At 39.9% G+C, this 14739-nt stretch overlaps 1 protein-coding gene across 11 annotated transcripts in view; it reads left to right on the plus strand.

The window, feature by feature from the left end:
• Positions 1-10680: 10680 nt before the first annotated feature.
• KLHL8 (kelch like family member 8) overlaps positions 10681-14739 on the plus strand; it is a 59391-nt gene continuing 55332 nt past the window's right edge. For 4 of the 11 annotated variants that reach the window (XM_049709090.1, XM_033413390.2, XM_049709092.1 and 1 more), the window contains exon 1: positions 10685-10855. The gene's annotated coding sequence lies outside the window, so the exon portion shown is untranslated. Of the gene's footprint in view, positions 10856-10892; positions 11170-11198; positions 11548-11586; positions 12120-14739 lie in introns of those variants that run through there. The other 7 variants (XM_033413391.2, XM_049709086.1, XM_033413389.2 and 4 more) reach the window with 6 other exon arrangements.

The following is a 14739-nucleotide window of genomic DNA, read 5'->3' on the forward strand; positions in this document are numbered from 1 at the left end:
GATTGTGGTAAATCGTTGGCTTGCCTGTGTTTTTAGTAGTTTACACAACATCTAAATGATAACGAAGAGTACATTGTGCAGTGCTTCTAAAAGATTCATTTAGCTTGAAATAAGCATTTTTTAAAAAACGTTTATTTAAAATAATAAATCAAAGAATAAAAAAAGAAGTGGAAAAATACTGAGTATCTTCTATAGGCTGACTATCGTGTAGGCATAAATGGTAACATGATAACAATTTCATTTACAAAAATCAATTCAAATAAACTAAGGATTTAGATATAAAATGTGAAACTCAAAAGTTTGAGAAGAAAATTTTTTTTAAGTCTCAGTTGGAAAGTGTTTCTTAAAGGAGATATAAAAACCTCAACCCATTAGGTAAAGATTGATAGATTTTATTATCAATACATTCTAATTAAAAACTGATTATCAAAAGATATCATTAAAAAGTAAGAAGTGGGCTTCCCTGGTGGTGCAGTGGTTGAGAGTCCGCCTGCCGATGCAGGGGACACGGGTTCGTGCCACGGTCCAGGAAAATCCCACATGCCACGGAGCGACTGGGTCCGTGAGCCATGGCCACTGAGCCTGCGCGTCTGGAGCCTGTGCTCCGCAATGGGAGAGGCCACAACAGTGAGAGGACCGTGTACCACACAAAAAAAGTAAGAAGCCACATACTGGAAGATGTTTAATACTCAGATAATGAACAGAAGATTACTATTTAGGATATTGAAAATTATTCCTAAAAACTAATCAGAAAAAAGAACAAAAATCCAATAGAAAAATAAGGAAAAAATTGAAGAAGAATTTTGCAGAAAAGGAAATCTAAATTGGTAGTAAACATATGAAACATTAAAATCTCATTCATAACTAGATAAATTTAAATTAAAACCAGGAGATACTATTTATATTTACCAGATTGGCAAAACTTACGAAATCTGACAAAACTAAATTCTGGTCAGAGTGTGCGATGACTGAAATCCTCAGAAACTTTCCTAAGTGTAAATCTTGGAAGACAATTTGGCATTATCTAGTGATATCAAAGTTATGAACACTGTGAAATCACAAATTCCACTTCTAGAGAAACTCTTGCATTTGCTATGTAAGCTTGTACATGTCACAAATGTACATAACAGCGTGGTCTGTAATAGAAAAAAGAAAAACTGGAAACAACTCAATACCTATCAACAGGGGGGATGAGTAAATTATGGTATAGGCATCCAATGCAATACTACACAGTAGTAAAAAAAAGTGAATAAACCATCAACAAGGACAAATCTTACATATAATGTTGAGCAAGAAAAGCAAGTTGCAAAAAAAATACATATAATATGATATTGCTTATTTAAAGTTCAAAAGCTTGCAAACTAAATTCAAATAGAGTAATATATGCAAACAAAGCAATATATGGGAATGATAAACATACATTCAGGATAGTATTTACCTCTGTGGGAGAGAGAGAGGAATGTGTTTGGAAAGGAACCCTCAGAGTAAGACTTTAATTATTCTTTTTACCTTATGTATACATATATACTGTTAAGTGCAGGATAAATTTAATTATTTTAAAATATTGAAAATTGTACACATAAAACTCTATTAGCTCTGAAGGGAGAAGTCCTCTAGATAGAATGTGATGGGTCTAAATTAGAGTCATGGTTGTAGAGATAAAGCTTTAGGAGAAAATCTGTGAAATATTATGAACTAAGAAAATGCATAATCATGTTTGATTGGATTTGAGTACAAAAAAGAAAAAAGATTAAAAAGAAGCTCTGCTATTTCAAATTTTGGAGGCCAAGAGAGTTTAGATGGAACTGAGAGGGGTGGGAATGGCAACAGATTGGAAGTCAGGACTCAATATGTTGAAACTGAATATTGATAGGAAAGCTAATGGAGAGATGCAGTAGGTTGCTAGGTTGCTTTCACTGATGTGAAAGGTCATTGGTACAGGGGTTGAGGTTAAACTTAAGTGTGAATTAGATATCCGAAGCAAGGAGAGGTCAGAGTTCTTTCTTAGGACTGTTCTTGGAGGAAGAATAACCAACCAATTAATAAAAAGCAATGAGATCAACACTGTAAAGCAATTATACTCCAATAAAGATGTTTTAAAAAAAAAAAGCAATGAGATCATAACCTCCAGCTAGTATTACAGCAGCATTGTCTTCCTACAATTGTCTTTATGTACGGAAACAAGGCAAATCATAAAAAAAGGAAAAGAATGACCAATGGGAATATTAAAAAGTTCATCCTTGTTATTAATCAGAGCAATGAAATTAATTATTGGCAAAGGCTTAAAGAAGAAAATAGAGTTGTTAGAACTGTCAGGAAATAAACAACCTCATACATTGCTGGTAGGAGTCACTTAGGTAAGATGTCAAAAATCTTTTGAATATATGTGTTCTCTGATGTAGCAGTTCCACTTTTGCGGAAGTACCTTGATGATTTAGTTAGAAGTTACATTTAGTTACAAGTTATACAACCTAGTAATTTTTTTTTTGAAAACTGAAAAACTCAAACTAACTAAAAGTGAAACTTGATTGAAGGAACAGTAGTAGTAAGTCCATACAGTGAAACACTCTGCAATCATTTTTGAATGTTGTTAAACATAAGTATTTTTTGACTTGTCAAGTTATTCAACATATATTCTTCAGTGGGGAAAAAAAGCAATTAAAAAAGCCTACTTTAATTCATGTAAAGAAAATGTTCCAAAATATTTTTGGAAGGTAATATTTCACATTGAGAAGTAGAGGCAGGTATTTTTGGAACTGGCAAGATATTACCAGTTGCTATTTTAGAATAGTGGTGTTATTTTTATTTTCTAATTTTTTAACAATAAGCATATATTGCTTTTATAATAAGATTAAAAAAACACTAACTTTATTTTTAATTTTTTAAAATGTCTTTGGAATTTTTCTTAGGTGGATCAATAATATGTTTAGATATGAAAGCAAAGAAAGAGGAAAATGTCAGGACAGAGAAGGTATATAAAGAAAAGTACATCTTGTATATTCCTACCACAAATGGGTTGCATATCATTGGTGATGTCACATCATTCTACCCTAGAAGTAAACTTGAAGGTAAGAATTTAAGTCCGTATTTCATTTGGGAGGTGATTCCAAGAAGCACTGGCAGCAGCAGAGAGGGAGAGAGAAAAACAAAGGGAAGGAAGTTAATTAAGGATGAATTATCATGCAGATCACCCCTGTGGGCAGCTGGGCTCAAACCCCAGGGGAATTCTGGGAAACCGTGTAGAAGGTACCTCAGAGTTGCCTGCCCCCTCCCCCCATCAGGTCGGTGAGGTTGCTTGATTCTTAGTCACCAAGTCCCTTCAGTCACTATTTGAGAGCTGCTTGTGGGGAGATGGGAGACAGTAGAACTTCCCAGCGCTTCTAGTCTCCTCTGCCTTTGGGCTAGTGAGGCAGATAGAAAAAGTCATCAGGTAAAGAGTTGCAGGTGTCTGCTGATGGAAGTCTAGCTTTAACCTGCATACTCCACTATCCAACTTCAGAAACACCCCTACAAACATATCTAGACTTCTTGTGCTTTCTAATGGTGATTTTATTTATTTATTTTTATTTAAAAAATTTTTTTACATTTTTATTGGAGTATAATTGCTTTACAATGTTGTGTTAGTGTCTGCTGTATAACAAAGTGAATCAGCTATATGTATACATATATCCCCATATCTCCTCCCTCTTGCGTCTTCCTCCCACCCTCCCTATCCCACCCCTCTAGGTGGTCACAAAGCACTGAGCTGATCTCCCTGTGCTATACTGCTGTTTCCCACTAGCTAGCTATTTTACATTTGGTAGTGTATATACGTCAATGCAGCTCTCTCACTTCATCCCAGCTTACCCTTCCCCCTCCCCATGTCCTCAAGTCCATTCTCTACATCTGTGTCTTTATTCCTGTCCTGCCCCTAGGTTCATCAGAACCATCTAATGGTGATTTTAGATAATTTTTTCACCTTGAGTGTCCACAAAATAATATGAAGGTATAAGCATCTGCTGGGGCAGGTAAGGGGTGGGGATAAAATCAGGGAGGGAATTAAGAAGATTACAATTTGTTTCAACTGGTCTGTGCTGAGCACTGTGTTAGGTACTATGGAGATAGAACAGAAGCATAACTCGTAAATTCTGGTCCACAGAGCTTACAATATAACAGGATACTCACATACATTTAAAACATTTAAGTGATAATAAAGGCTGTATATGGTTAAGTGTCAGCGTGAATGATGCAGCTAAAAATGCCAACTGAGGAGAGAAACATTTCTCTATTTAAAAGGGGGTCGTACACTTGAATCGTAGACCAGACCAGTGGATTATATGACAGTTGAAAATGAGGGTAGGTGATAAGCCCAGCATGAACAAAAATGTCAGAGCAGGTGACTGAATATCTTCCAGTTGTCTTTCTAAATCCCTCTTCACCCTTCTCTATACAGCTTTGTGCCAGAAAATCTATGTTGATGGACAAAATTAACAGACTTCCTTATCCACTGGCTTCCAGAAGCTGCCTTTGGCAGGGGTTGTCACCTGAAGTCAAAGAGAAGGAGAGGGAGATTGGGGTACTTCTATCCTAGCACCCTTCCTGCAGGGAGTCATCAAGGCTTTATTACAGTCAGCAGGCCTCTACACACAGCTTTCTCTCCCCTCCAGTTCTGGTAACTGCTCTCTTACTAGCTCAGGAGTACTGCATGCTCCTTTTAGCTTTTCCTAGAACCTGTCCACGCCTTTATTAAATTTGCCTCAAATGGCTCATTAAATGTACCGTGAGTCATCTGCCAGCAGCCTGCCTGAGAGGGTGAGAGTGGGCTTCTTGGGAGGAGAGAGCAGGGAAACTTTTGTTTTTTATATAAATTTATTTATTTATTTGGCTGCGTAGGGTCTTTGTTGCTGTGTGCGGGCTTTCTCTAGTTGCAGCGAGTGGGGGCTACTCTTCGTTGTGTTGCGTGGGCTTCTCATTGCGGTGGCTTCTCTTGTTGCAGAGCACCGCTCTAGGTGAACGGGCTCAGTAGTTGTGGTTCGTGGGCTCTAGAGTGCAGGCTCAGTAGTTGTGGCGCACGGGCTTAGTTGCTCCGCGGCATGTGGGATCTTCCCAGACCAGGGCTTGAACCCATGTCCCCTGCATTGGCAGGCGGATTTTTAACCACTGTGCCACCAGGGAAGCCCAAGAGAAGGGAAACTTTTGGCAGACCTTGAGGAAAGGGTTCACATTGAGAAGTAGAGGCAGGTAAGATGGACACTGCTTTTAAATTTTTTCTAAAGGAAAAAGGTAGTCCAGATTTAAGGACAGTAGCCTGAGTGAAGTTTAAAACTCCTTGACTGACATGTAAATGACTGCTTGCCAAGGCAGCACGCAGCAAAGGTGATCACATATCTTCTATCCTGAGCCCTCTTTGGCCTCATCTGTTTTCTATTCAACAGTTGTGAGCATAAAGCAAGAGTCTTATTGTGGCACCTCCCACCAGGTAGGCACGGGCTTCTGACTCAAGGCTCAGTTGATGATAAAAGTAGCAACTGGAACTTCACATATAGGCTGAACAACAGGCTACTCTATTCTAATAAGCCAGTTTTGCCTCTGAGGAAATTGGCTGAAAGTTTTTCTTTTGGTTCTGCTTCCTTGAAAATGAAATGCAATTATAATAATATCTCTTTTTCAATGTTGGCTTATAAACTTCCAAAGAGAATCACTTACAAAGAGGATCTGAAAATTTGAGCTTCTTTCTGTACCATCTGTGCAGGGATTATGAGTGCATGAGTCTGTGGTTACAGGACAGCCTGTAACCATTTAGGGGAAAATTACACCATCATCCCAAGGTTGCAACATGATAACCTCAAAGTATTGTCTTAAGGTTTCTGTGCAGAACTGTCAAGGCCTAGTGAAATAAATGCACACACCCTATCTGATTACTCAATCCTGGTTTATCTCTTTCAATCAATGGTTTTCACCTGCTGATCTCTTCCTGTCTCCTGACTATTGTTCTTCCTTCTCCACTGGCCCAGTGAAAGAACAGTCCTAAATCGTTAATTAATAAGGAAAGAAAGCCTGCAAGCCTGGGCAGTCCACTTTGCCAGTTCTAAAATTTAGAAGCAGCCACATTTTGTTTATCACATACAAATATTATCCTTTTCACAACTGGAACTTCTAACACTGGAAGGCTTGTAGTAGGACTATTTTCATGGTTCAGTGGTCATGAGGGACCTAGGCTCTTTCTGTCATTCTTCCATCATCCTATACATGACTTTCACCCTCAAATAACCTCATAGTCCAAGGTGGCTGCTAAAACTCAAGCCATTATTTCCAGGAAGAAAGAAGGATAAGAGAGGTACCTTCCAGCTGAATCAATTCCCTTTAAGCAGCCATCCCTAAAGTCCCATGCAACACTTGTACTTACACCTTATGAATAGAACTTTGTCAGGGAGCGTGACAAATAATTTGTTAGCTGGGTACCTAGTCATCCCTTCAAAAAAACTGGGGTTCTTTCATTAATGAAGAAGGCAGGAAGATACTGTTTAGGAACTAGCAGTATCTGCCATTCTGCACTGTAATTTAAAAAATTCAAAAAAAAAAAAAGAAACCTTTGAGGGATAGAATTTCTTTGAGAACGTGAAGATGATATCAGAAAGCTAATGTAATATAGATCTACAGTAGTTTTCATAGAGATCATACATTTGGAATAGTATTGGAATTGAAACACAATTACATTTGTATCACTGTACCACTTTCTACCATACATATGGATACAACTTTGCTCAGAAGTGTATTGCACACATTTCAAACGTTGGAAAACAAAGTTTCTCTAAATGGGTTTTTCTAATAATTAAAGTCAGGAGACTTCTGGAGTGTGGTAGGGATAGAGGCAAAATGCTCTTATCCTGTTATGTCACGTATTGCTGGAGAGAAGATTCCACAGCTCCCACAAAGGCAGCTTGAAAGTTCAACCATGTCTAGGCAGGTTCATGGGAAATGGAAAGTGATTTAACTTGGGCAGGATGGAATAGCCAAAGTGAAATGTTAAAAGTGGAGGGGGAAAAAGCAAACCTGAATTAAATGATACGTTTTAAAAACTCACCAACACAACAGGTAATTTTCCAAAGAAATAATTTAGTGCACAACCTTAACTGGCAGTGGCTATACCAAGGATGCCTTCTGTTTTAGCTCCATCTACTGACCTGCCCCCAAACTACCCAAAATAAATAATCACTCTAAACAAGAACAGTGTACCTGCTATGTAAACATATCCTCAAGTACTGTCCTCTGGTCAACGCTGCAGCCCCACTACTTCCATTCAAATCTTTAACTCAAATTCCCTGTTATATAGATACTCTGGAGGCACCAGTGAGAATTAGCCATCGTGCTTTAAGAAGCAGAGTTGAATAGTTGCAACGGAGACCTGAAGGTCCGCAAGCCTAAAATATTTTCTTCACAGAAAATATTTGTTGGGTCCTTCTTTATTGCACAAAGTTGATATGCATTCGTTTATTTCCCAAGTATTTGTTAATCAGCCACCTCATATCAAGTACTGTGCTCCTACTTTCTATTTAAGAAGTTTTCAGACAAATGAAAGAATAGATATCTAACTAAAATGCTCACTGACATGTGCTACCTGAGGGGCAAAAATAGGTTGTAATGTGAGCATGTACAGGAAGCATTAATGTGAGCATGTACAGGAAGCATTAGAGAGGAGGGGAACTGTAACCGGGATAGACTTCCTGATGAAAACAGTAACTAGGTTGATGTTGGTTGGTGAGTAGGAGTTAACCAGGCAAAGAGGGAGAAGGCATAGCAATTACAAAGGCCCAGAGAGAAATTAGGGAAATTTAAGTATTTCAGAGATGAGAGTGAAAAATGGTCAACAAAGGCTTAGAGATACCTGTGTCAGATTAATGGCAAGGGTAATGGATGGAAGAACTATCATAAAGTAACTAAAATAGGTTAAGTCAGGCCACTAGGGTGAGGTCAGAAAATGCAGCCATCCAGTATATCATGGGGCAGAAGGCAGGAAGTGATTGTTAAGGGAAGCTGAAGCTGGCAGTTGGCTGAGGAGGAGGGTGATAAAATGGGAGTTGAGGAGTAGGAAGAAAGGTAACTGCAAACCAGTGACTCTGACCTGGACAGGAGGGGTGGTCTTGCTTGTTCAGACTCTTTAAGGAAATTTTCATAGGCAGGCAGCTGTCCAAGGGACTGCCCACTGACTGAAAGCTTTGCCTCCACTGCAAATGAAAATAAAATGGTCCCCTTCATTAGTGTTTCCAAATCCCTTGGCAGGCCCCATTTGAAATTCTTTTGGAGATTGTATAAAGCCTTTTATTCCAGGATTAGAGATAAAGACTTAACATGCAAATGTCAATTGAGGTTAAAACATTGCAATTTATTTGGACCAAAGTACAACAGACAGTGAGCCAACAGATATCAGATCTTTACCAATTTTAATTTATGGAACTTTAGGGAAGGTAAGGGGTCTCTAATGAAAGGTCCTTACTTATTAAGGCTAGTCCTGTTTATTCTCACATGGAGCTAGGGAAGAATGAATAAAAGCTAAGAAGATATCTTTGTCATATTTAGGAAATGTGTGTTCTTTTCTTTCACTGAGGTTGTAGCAGAGGAAGAAGTTATCCTTGACTCTCCTAGGGTCTCTGTCTACCTCTGAAAACTAAACGGACAAAGACAGATGAACAGGATAAAAGCATACACATTTTACTGAATTTTTACGGGTATGTGGGAGACTTCATGTACATTCAAGAGAATGAAGACTCAAAGAAGTGACCTCAGCAAGAAGCTTTTACACCTTTTAGACAAACAATAAGTGTGTGAAGAATTGACAAGACAGTGGTGTTTGGGCTAGGGTTAGTAAGTGGTGAAGAAGTAACTAGGAAGATAAGGGTTAGTTTATCTTAGGTATGTTTATACAGACTTCTCGGCCCTAAATTCCATCTCTGGCAGTATAAATGTCTTCTTTACTCCTGGTATAGGGAGGATACTTTTTATATGGGAGTTTGATGACCTGTTTTGTGGAAGAAGAGTGAGGCGGGAATGAAGAGTGACCTTCCTGCTTCTGTTTTCTCAAATTCTTTCAGTTTAAGATATTCAGTATTACAAGGTGCCATATTTTGGGGTAGCATGTTCTGAATCCTATCAAGATGTATCTTGTTTTGTAAGATTTTATTTTTAAAAATAATTATTTGAGAGCGTTGTTGTGGATATATCACATTTTAGGGAAGGATTTCCCCCCCCCAGTTTATTGTTATTTGGTTTGAGAATTTCATTTAACTTTCAGAATTTTTGCCTGACTCCCCTCTCCCAACAAAAAGCTCTATATTGGTATACCTTATATGTTCCCCACTCCCCTTGCCACCCTCTGCATACCTTTTTATTTCTCATTATCTGTTTAGTCTGTCTCCTCCACTAGATCTTAAGTCTCCACAAGGGCAGGGACTATTTGGTTTTGTTCACTGTGTATCTCCCAGTTCCTAACTCAGTGTCTGGCATATAGTAGGTGCTCACTAAATATTTTTGAAAAAATAAATGGTAACAATATTGAAATATTGTGTATATTTCTTTGACGTTGTTAGTAACTACAAGTAGTTTGGTATTTGTCAATTAGCAGAGGAAAAAAGAGCAGTTCTGTTCCATAAGCATTTTTTAGAAGATACTGCACATGCAATTAAAAAGAAGTTCAGATTATAAAAAAATTCTATTAGAACATGGTCTTATTAAATATATAGTATTACATCATGCTTCCAGACAAATTTTACAATGTGTGTGTGTGTGTGTGTACACTAAAACTGGTCTTGCTCTATTTTTCAAAATGTATTTACATTAAATTTGAAAAATATAATGTTCTGAAGAGAAATATTCTGAAGTATTAAGATTTATTTCTATTTCTGCTATTTAAAAAAATAAAAGTGATTTTTTTCCCCTAGAAACGAAAATTCAAAGTCATTTTGGGGTTTTTACATAAGATGCTAATGTTAAAAAAAAAACTCTTTTCTAGCAAAATCAATCCAAATCTATGTGTTAATATTTATAAATGTACCTAGGATTGAATTTATTCTGAAACAAATTCCTAGGGTTGTGAAAGCTAGAGGTTGCTCTAACAAAAGACACATTTTGGGGAATATCCTTCTTCAAAGTTTTTTCTTTGCTCTCTCATTATCCCCCTCCTCCTACATTTCACTGACTTTATCGAAAAATCAGTTTATTTCAACATCATTTTTACTTGCAATGGTTGTTAGCAGCGAGTGCTTAGGTCAATCAACGGCTTCCGTGGGCTTATAAACTGTGGTTATGTGCTTATAAACACCAGCTGTTTTATGTATCCTTTGTAGAGCCTGTGGAGAAACTGACAGTAATAAAAGTAGAAGCCTTTTTTTCCCTTTTTTTTTTTTTTTAGAGACATAAACCCTAAGAACCCTCACCATGATCAGGAGGGGACTTATAGTACTGCCAAAGAAGTGAAGAAACGGGTAACTCCACAGGTATTTATGCCATGGCCTATCTAAAAATGTGTTTTGGGGACGTCCGCTAGGCCCTGGCCCGTCAGCATCCGGCAGGATAACGCTCCCAGTCGGGTGAAAACTCCAGCTACCCAAGCGGAGCTGGGCTCGGAGAGCACGTGGGGCGGGGGCGGACCACCGGAGGAGGTAATTGGAAACCACACTTCCCAGAGTGCTGTGCGCAGGCGCGGGCGAGAGGACGCCAGGCACTGGCTGGGCTCGGCGAGGCCGCGCAACAGAGCGCGCGTCCGTCGGGTTCTCGCTTGGGGCTGGTAAGGCGCCGCTCGGGGCTGCGGGAACCTCATAGCGCGGCTGTATCCTTGGCGAGGCCGGGAGGAACCAAGCGGAGGGACGAGCAGAGGATTGAGGTAACCGGACGCTCGTTCCGCCTCACTTCCCTCTTCCTTTGTGCGGTGCTGTCCCCTCCTGCCAAGTCCTCCCTACCCCAGATCGTAGCGCCGCCCGGGCTCGTGCCTGCGGCGCGGGGAAACTCCAGCCCTGCGCGCAGTAACCCAAACTCCACAGCTGATAGGGTTTGGGCCCATTAAACCGCTGCACTGTTTCTGTGGCTCTCACGGGGTCGCGTTCCCCAAGGGAAACCCCAGTCTCTGACTCTGTCATTCTCGCCAGCGGCCCCCTGGCTCGCTCGTCTGGGTCTTTCGAAGAAGAGAGGGGCAAGCAGGTGGTTCTCGGGGGTCCCGGGCATGAGCAGTGCGGTGCGGCGGGCACGGGTTCGGGGTCCGGGGAGGGCGGCCCTACACCCCTGGGACCCGCGGCCTGTGGGGGTGGGGCAGGCAGGCTGACTCCGGGCTCTGCGGCGCCGGACGCGCGGCCCGCCGGGGGTTAACCGCTGTCCTGGATGCTCGCTGCGGGGGCTTGCTGCCCTCCCGGAGGGTTAGCCGCCCCTCTGGGACTGGCCCGCCTGAGGGGTTCGTGGCCCGTCGGGACTGGCCGGTCCGCGGGGCTCGCTGAGGATCGGACTGCCTGGTGCTGGGGGCTTGCAGCCCGCGCCCGGTGGACCATCCGCGGGGGTGGAGACCGGATCGAAGAGTGCCTCCCGGTGAGACACCAGAAACTGCAGCCTCTTTCAAAACACGCTGCTGCTCAATGGAGTTGTTTTACAGTCACGGATGCCTGCTCTCTCCTCCTTTCTCTCAGTTCTGGGCTTAGCTTGCTGGTTTCCTGCGGGAGGCGATTTATCTACTTCGCTCGAGTTTTCTAGCCCAGGGCTGGTCCTTTACTGGATTCGCACTGTCCTAGCGTTTGGGTGCCTGCGTTTGAAAAGCTTTTTATATGTTTTCGCACTTGGCAGTGTTGGATCGGATGACTTTTTGTAGAAAATTGAACTTTTCTCAGTATTCCTTCTAATCTGCATTAATAGCATAACTACGTTTGGCCCTTTACCTTATGCTAATGTTACCACTTTGGGAGAAAGTTCTTGAAAGAAACTGGTTCGACACAGGTATTTTATCTGCTCGTTGCACGTTTTTTTTCTTTGTTTTCTTTGCATTGTTTTTTTTTCCTGTGTAGGTTGATACTTGCTGACCCTTGGTGTTCTTCATTTTCATTCTATGAGGAAATCCTTTTCCTCCACCTCCCTCGAGTCTTGATCCTGCCAGAGGGTAGACTTGGGTAAGCAGAGGATCTCTCTACTTGGCGGTGGCTTTTTTCATTGGCTGCTGCTTTTCCTCCTCCTTCCTAGGGGCACCCACTTTAGTTTGTCAGTCAACCCATGACCTACTTCAAACTTTCAGTCACTTTGTATAGCGCCCTTAAGATACGAAGAGTATAAATATCAAAAGAAATCTTAAGATAGCATACTCTATTGCATTTAGCTTCATCATGTTAACAGTTAAAGCTGTTAATTCTTTCAGCATTTGATAAGATTACTATTATTTTCTAAGATGGTAATATATTCTGTAATAATTGCACATTCTGTATCCTGGCAGGAAATTTAATTCACAGCCAGTGAGGGCAATTTTAAAAAATACTATTTCCTCATTTGTTAAGAAGAAAGTGAAGCAGATAAATTAGACCCCCCCCCCCACCATTTATCAAAATAGTTTATATTTAGAGCAGTTTTAGGTTCATAGCAAATTTTTTTTTTTTTTTTTTTTTTTTTTTGCGGTACGCGGGCCTCTCACTGTTGTGGCCTCTCCCGTTGTGGAGCACAGGCTCCGGACGTGCAGGCTCACCGGGCATGGCTCACGGGCCTACCCGCCCCGCGGCATGTGGGATCTTCCCGGACCGGGGCACGAACCCGTGTCCCCTGCATCGGCAAGCGGACTCTCAACCACTGCGCTACCAGGGAAGCCCCGTAGCAAATTTAAGTGGGAGGTGCAGATTTCATATACCCCCTGCCCTCATATGCCCCCTGCCTTGCCCCATGTATGCACAGTCTCCCCTAACAAAATCCCCACACCAGAATGGTACACTTGTTACACTCGATGAACCTGCATTGATACATCATCACCCAAAGTCCAGAGTTTACATGAAGGTTCACTCTTGGTGTTGTACATTCTGTGGGATTAGACAAATGACCCTTTTTCAAAAAATCAAGAACTCTTTTAGAGTTGTAGAGAACTGAAAATGGGTTTGTCATTTTGAAAAGATTAAAGGGGCTATTTTGAACCTCCTAAAAATTAATTTCAAATAGCTTTTGTGTTTTAAAACATTGGATATTTAAACTGGTTTCTTATATTTGAATTTTCAACAAAGAGTCATTTATTTTTGTGTATTAAGAACTAAAGAGTTGAGGGAGAAGAAATGCTTCGTAGAATAAGAAAATGTCATATTTTCAGTCCTGAAACTCATTAGCTTGAGAGTTTCTTCACTTTTCTGAAAAACATGTTTTATGTAAACCAATGAAGCAAGAGGAAATGGAACATTTGAAATATACTTTTTAAAAAAAATTGATGTCAGTATTCAAGATACAACTACACTAAAATGTGACCCATTAGGCTTTTTTTTAAAAAATCTATTTTCTTTGTGTGAGGGGCTCTTGTGGAAGCATCAGGATATAATAACATATTGAGCTCAGTTCTGGAACTAGGCAACTCTGGATTACAATACCAGCTCTTCAGTTGTTGGCTCTGTGACTCTGTCAAGTTATTTTCTGAACCTCTATTTCCTTAGCTGTAAAAGGGGGTAAAAATATTCATTTTTATAATGTGAAGTCATTTTATAAACTGTAATGCACTATCATATTTATCAGTATCATTAGTCACATTCTGTATTTCAAAATGTTGCCAGTGTAGTTTATTTTCTGTTGAATACTGCTTATGTAAGTACTGTCAAACTTCTTTTTTTAAGGGTTGGCTGTACAAGAGAGTTCATTGTCTGGTTATGAATAATTTAGTTGGTTCTTGTGAGTCAGAGGTAAAATTATGGAAGAGGGTCAAAGGGACCTTGAGAAAATTTCTACTTTGTCTGTGGTTCTTAACCTGGATCTGTGGATGTGTCCATAAATGGTCTTCCAAGAGTCTGAATTCTGTGTAAATTTGTGTTTTTCTGGGGAGAAGACCCACAGCTTTCAATGTATGTTTAAAAGGAGTTCACGGCCCTTTTTAACTGAACTGAAGCATTAGCTTCAGTTATCTAAGGAGGTTTCTTTACTAGATATTTTACAGATTATTTTTAAAATTTTTTTTTGATAAAGGAAAGTGAACAGAATTTTGTGTTTGTGTATGTGTATACAGATAATTTTTGAAGCACCGTGAGTGCCTGTTTTTCTTCTAGAAATAGAGCTTGATATTTTTGATATATTATGTTCATACCAATAAGAGTGCTGCTGCTTATACCTGGAGCGCACACCACTGATTGATCCATTATTGTTAGGCAGATAATGTCCACTCCTCCTACCCCTCCAGGCTTGATGGGCGTTAAAATGCATGGCAAAGAATGTCACCCTGATACAATCCAGCATGTTAGAATATGATTTTGAAATGCTAAAAGATAATTTGGTTTGTTTATTCTAAAATTTGGACTTTTTTCTTTTCTCAACAAAACACCAGATGCTAAAGAAAACTAAGCATTTTCTCTTCCAAACTAGATGATGATACTTACATAGTATATTTATGTTGTAATATTTCTTTTTATATAACACGGAATGTGAAGTTATATTGAATTCTAATTGATGATCATTTTAACATTCAGCATTGCTAGTTTGGAAAGAATGTGAAATTTACAGTCAGCTTATGGAGATTAAATTTTAATTTGTGATTTTAATTATGACATTTAAAATTAATCTTAT

The sequence above is a fragment of the Orcinus orca genome, chromosome 4 (assembly GCF_937001465.1).
Source record: "Orcinus orca chromosome 4, mOrcOrc1.1, whole genome shotgun sequence".
NCBI classification, from domain to species: Eukaryota; Metazoa; Chordata; class Mammalia; order Artiodactyla; family Delphinidae; genus Orcinus; species Orcinus orca.